This window comes from Hydractinia symbiolongicarpus, chromosome 4 (assembly GCF_029227915.1).
Source record: "Hydractinia symbiolongicarpus strain clone_291-10 chromosome 4, HSymV2.1, whole genome shotgun sequence".
Classification (NCBI taxonomy): domain Eukaryota; kingdom Metazoa; phylum Cnidaria; class Hydrozoa; order Anthoathecata; family Hydractiniidae; genus Hydractinia; species Hydractinia symbiolongicarpus.
Genome location: NC_079878.1, coordinates 22,128,937 through 22,134,878, shown reverse-complemented (window position 1 = coordinate 22,134,878; position 5,942 = coordinate 22,128,937). Strand labels below are relative to the sequence as shown.

Here is a 5,942-nt window from a genome sequence, read left to right as displayed (position 1 = left end):
TTTATATTTACCTAATCGGATGGAAGGTCCTTTCGGGTTGTCTACCCACCGTATCTAAAGCGAATAAATGTTGTTAAAGATTTTTGATAGGTCATCCGAAATTTTACAACCGACATCGTAGGACAAATGGCGGACCTCTATATACTTTTTTCTCCATTTATTTGATGGCCATACATAACAGATTTAAAACAGAATTGACAGAATACATGCAAAGTGATTAGCGAAGTTGAGAAGGAAAGAGACAAAACGTGTCTGCTGAACAAGACTAAGTCATGTGTTGCATGGGTAGTTATAACTGGCAGGTGAATTTGCATATGTAATTGCTAGATATAGATTGGTTAGAAGAAGCACTGCGTCATTATGACAATACAGAGTAGGGAATATCAAACAAAGCAGAAGGATTGTGGTAGAGACGTCAAAAACGGGCCGCTAGGAGAAATCGTAATGAATCTAAAAACTAGTATGGTGTAGAGATCGCACCAACCTTGTATAAATTGTGCACACATTCATAAAAGCTACACTATAAAAAGGTAAAGGGTTAAGTAAAGTTACTGAGAGACCCTTCCCCCCGGTGTATACTGAGTCAAGAGACGCAGACCCACTGAGGGCTGTCATGCAGAATTAAAAGGTATATCAAAAAACAGTGCCCAAACTAAAACTCCTGTGGCACAAGGTTGCTGTGTTTGCTTGAGCGGCTGCTACGTAATAAATGACGCAAGAGTTCGGGAGAAGTGTTATGCAGGAGTGTTATGTTCAGAAAGTCATATACTTTCTTTGTCTTGTTGCTTGAGGTAGGTGGTATAAGGCCTATGTAAAAAATGTTATGGTTTTTGTATGCTTGTAATCAGACATCAGCAGTGAAGTAGAAAGATCTTTAAAAAAATGATAAGAACTGTTAGGTAGTTGCATAACATCAAACTGAAAGATAAAAAGTGTTCAAAAAAGCTAAGAATCACGATAAGTATTTCTAGCATTAGACGTGTTTACTGCATCAGAAGATTAGGTTGCTTTAGCATTCTATAAATGTGGGGGAGAATAATAAGCTAAGAAAAGTATAGTATAATTCTTTGGACAGAGTCCAGATGATAAAGAATGAGAAAGACATGGGTAGCGGAAGGCACAAGACATAATTAGATCACATGAATTTGAATGTGGGACTAATACAGTCTACAACGGCAACCCTGTAATTATTTTATATGTTAGCTAAAGTATTATCCTGTCCTAAAAACTTGCTAGCTATATATATTTATGCATGGCTTACATCGCACAGGTAGCTGTGAAAAAATATATTATTTTCTATTACTTACTTTGTATAGAAGACGTAAAACACTGAATTTTTATTATGCGATAAAGGAAAAAGCAGCGTAGTTTATTTCGTAAGACTGAGAAAATAAATAATAACATAGCAAAGTTACTGACCTAGATCATAATAATCAATGAGATCCTTTCATACAATACAAGTAATTATGAAGGGTTACAATTAGGGAAAACAAGGCAAGAAACATTTCATGCCTGTATTAACACAAAAACTAAGATAATGTTGTAAAAAGTTTCAGGCGTGCCGGCAGCAACATGCCAAATGGAAAAAACAAGAACAAATTCTAACAGCAAACGCATTTTCTTTAAATATTGTAGGCAGATGACCCAATAAGGTCGTTCACCCGTCTAGATATATATAAAAAACATGAACGACTGAACGCGCGATAAGGCAGTACGGTTAGGTTTACTTCTGCTCGTGGAGACGCTGAAAACAATATTTTACGCTGATAAAAAAATCATAAGTGAAGATAGGTGCAGAAGCAAAACGAACCGGATGCGTGAGAACTTAAAGTGAAAAACATCCTTTAAACTGCTCACGGTGTTCGAAATAAATGACTTCAAAGATCAGTTAAAAACACATGATGTTATACGATCCAATTTAATGTGATTTACAAGAAAGGAAACAAAAAGTATACCCACTACGTCATATTTGAGGCTTATTATTATCTCCAAGAGGAATAAACTTGCCAAAACCATAACAAGAGATCAGGCTTTCAAACCAAAATGCATTACTCAGTCCCTTCGTAAGGTTTACGATATAAACTTGTAGCTAAAATCTTAAAATAAGTTTTTTTTACTGTATCCAGACGGACGAACTTTCTCTATCTCTGTCTCAGTCTCTCTGAGAAAAGTCTCCCCACTAACACATAGGCGCAGCAGTGGAAAAGCAGGTTTATACAAGGTGGTTTTTGTTTTCAGAGCGAATTTCGCCCCCTTCCTCAATAATTCTTGATAGGCTTTTCCGAATGGAATAAAATAGCCCAATTATAGCACGTCATGAAAAGAACAAAATGGCAACAATAAATGTTTGATTTTCTGTTCTTAAGTTTGAAATTTGTGCGAAATAGCTTAATATTCAATTACTTTAATATGAAAATATCCAAATAAAAGTTATATAATATATGCCAAAATTCTGATCTTCGGTCAACATCCAGAAAAATCAGTCTAACTACGCCTCCAAACTTTACAGAATGGCCACTCTCTGAAGAAATGTTGTTTCGTGTTCTAAGTATAATTCTGAAGAAAGTCATAGAGGTTAAAGGGGTAGTTTCAAGTAATGGCCGATACCTAACGGTATGGGACCTAAAAAATTAGCATGCAGGTGTCTAATAGATGAATATGCAAACTCAGTAAATACTAGAAATTAAAAAAAAGGTTGCGAAGCATTTTGCAAGTTGCAAGCAAAATTAAACTATCCAATACTTTGTCCCTAGCGCTTCTTGTTTAATTGGCGTTAACATCTTCCGAAATACATCAAAATTGAATATCATATAGAAGAACCCTGGGGACGAGGTAGGAAAATGAACGCTCCGCGGAACAATTCGTTGCTCAAAAACAGTTTTTTTGCGAATAGACTGCGCGAGTATTTGATGTGCGTGGGATATTCTTCTCAAAATGTGCGAGAAAATTAGATTACGCGAAACTAACAAAAACGAATAACGCGTGTTAAAATTTTGTACCGCCTTTTCGCACAGAATGGTAAAAGTAAAGAGCGCAATACAAAATTACACTTTTAGCAGTATTCCGAAAGATATGTGATACATCGAGTTGTACTACCCGCAGAAGTTGGTCCTAACGTTAACGATTTCGTAAATGACCTCACAACAAAACAGTATTTTTTTCACGTAAAAATACCGGCAGTAGAAGCCACAGAATCTGCTGGAACGAATTTCGAAAACTCACGGGAAACAATTAAAACAAAAACAAACAAATCAAAACAGTTTTTTAACTTTATCAAGATTTATTAAATAGCTTCAAATTTGGGCAGAAAAACAATAACGGATTCGCCTTCTTTTCACCACACGCATTAGAAGATTACATCACTCACTCCCATTGTACACAATCTAAAAGAAAAAGAAAACATTTTCATATAGTGAAGCTTCCAGTGCCTTTAAGGGATGGCCAAGTCAATGGAATTGAAAGCACTGTTTTTCATCTTATAAATAATTAAGGCTAATTCGGAAAAGTATAAAAGAAAAAAACTAAACAATTTGGCAACTTTACTAATTTTATACGCAAAGTTCCAACCATACCAACAGTTTCCAAATCTGACAAAATAATTTTAGAAGTGTTTATTTTTTCAGAATTTGATTGATGCAAGGCCAAGGGAAATTAAATAAGTTTATTGTCCTAGACCCATTTAAAAACATATGCTTCTCATCATTCGGTTTTTTTCAACCAACATTAATGTAATCACCCAGAGGAAATTATAATGTCTCTTGTGTGTGTTTTAGAAGCTGAGTACACAAATACACAAATATTACAAGTGCTGAACTTTGGCAATCATATTTTGCAATCAGACCCTTTTAAAAACTATGCTGAACCATGTCAATTATTAAATTCAGCACTAATAGAAATGGTTTATCGTGAATGAAATAGTAATTTTTACACAAATAATTTAAAAAATAATGAACTTTGTTATGTGGGTTGTTCTCAAACACACGTGGGCGGTGGACAAAAAACTGTGATGTAATTTCTCTTGGTCTATTATTCCTGAGAATATTCTAAAATAAGAGGGTGTCAATAAACTGCAAACAGCCACATATATAAGGGCGAGTTCAGGCAACTTTTCCAATTAAATTAGTGATTGTCTTCCAAAACCGCCCGCACTTTCCCGAACTTGCCTGGAGCATTTTCAAAATTCAATTCCTTGTAACATACCTTGTGGACGATAGTTGGAAAAAGATGCTTTAAGAGAAAGAAGTTAATAAAAATTAAAAGTTATTTATCAAGTAAATTTTATCAAAAACCATCAAAAACAGTTCTTTTAAGAACTTTACTACCACATAGTTTACTTTATGGTCTATGCAGGTTTTTTCGGGTGAATACTTCAATTTTTTTGCAAAACGCTAAACTTGCCCAAAAACGCCTGCACGTTATACGGCGTATGCAGCTTATCAGCACCCTTGTTCTAAAATTACAAGCAGTTTTGAAGATGCCCATGCCGTTTAGAGGACGTGGTGCGGCTTGGGCATCCTTGAAGTTCTGTTTAATGACAGTTTTAATGTTTTAATGTCGTTTTAAACCTTGTTCTCAGGGAGGGTGTACGGAAAACTAATTTCTATTGACAATTACATTGCTGTTGGTTTGATAGCAAAAGTGGATTTTTTTAATTACTGAAACAGGTTACTTATATAATAAATAAAAAATGATAAAAAACGGTTGGTCAGTTCACTCTAGCGCCCAGAGCTATTTGTTTTGTCTGCGCCCTAGCTACAGGTTTTCCTATATCTGGCTATCAGTTAGGTAGTAATACAGCTTCTCCATATGTATTCTACAAATTACTTTCAATTCTTTTATACAAAACTGAGCTCTAGCTAGCTACCTTTCGTGTGATTAAGCCTTACCTTGATTTGGATAAAACCAATTAAAATTGATAATATTGTATTCTTACATCCTCTTAGAAACAATAAAATAAAACACAGCTCGGCGCGTTATAATTGTACAAATTACTTCAATTTTTCTTTAGGAAAGGGTACCTTACACAGGAGCTTTCCAATCCAACTAAAATCTCCAGAAAAAGCACAGCAACAAAAAAGCTTAAAATACACAAGTAAAGTCGATTAGAAACAGGACTAGCAATAATTTTTTTTAAAAGAAGAAAACCGTTTTAATACTATTATGTTTCATTAAAATACAACTATAATAGTATTAGAAGCAAAATTGCAAAGTAATTAATTATTTATACCATAATTAGCTATAATACAAAGAAATAAGGCATATTTTGGGTCTGTAAAATATACGTGTCTAAAATGCCGACTACCGTTTCTTGTTCACGGCATATTCCTCTTTGTGTGTTCAAGTTCGGCGGAGGTATAATCCGGACCAAAAGACGGGGGGGGGTCAAAATCCGGGGGTGGGGGGGGGTACGAGCCGTACTTATTGCATTTTTTACTAAACTTATACTTTAACCCCTCGGTCCAAACTTATTTTTTTTTTTAGAAAAAAAAATACCCTAGCTTTATGTGCAAAAATATCAGTCCTATTTCTTTACGCTGATTTTATATGATTTTTTTTCTATCGAAATTTTGAGAATCTCAATTATTCTCTTGGTATACCTCGCGTGTAGCAAACGTGCTCCACAATTTCGCTTCGCTCGCTTCGCTCGCAAAGCTCAATTGCTTCGCAATAATTGCTATGAAGGATAGAAATATATACTTTTTAAGAAAACCGAAACGAATAGGGTTAACATTTGCTTCGATTGATAGTTAGATACAACGTACGAAGCGCAGCTAAGTTTATGGGGTTATTAATGCATCGTGTGTCTTAGCATTCATAGATAGCATTTGTTATTTGTTTAGCAAAATTAAATTTTTGTCTGTGGATATGGTAACCGACAGGCTGTAGCAATATTTATACTAAAGTTACGTGAATGTTATTTTTTAAAAATGGCATGTACGCGT

At 34.8% G+C, this 5,942-nt stretch overlaps 1 long non-coding RNA gene across 1 annotated transcript; it reads right to left on the bottom strand.

Moving 5' to 3' along the window:
• Positions 1–3,251: 3,251 nt before the first annotated feature.
• On the bottom strand, positions 3,252–5,310 carry LOC130641853 (uncharacterized). The gene is made up of 2 exons (XR_008982510.1): positions 4,887–5,310; positions 3,252–3,383 (listed from the first exon to the last, which is right to left on the bottom strand). It is a non-coding gene; the product is annotated as an uncharacterized LOC130641853 (long non-coding RNA).
• Between the last annotated feature and the right edge of the window lie 632 nt (positions 5,311–5,942).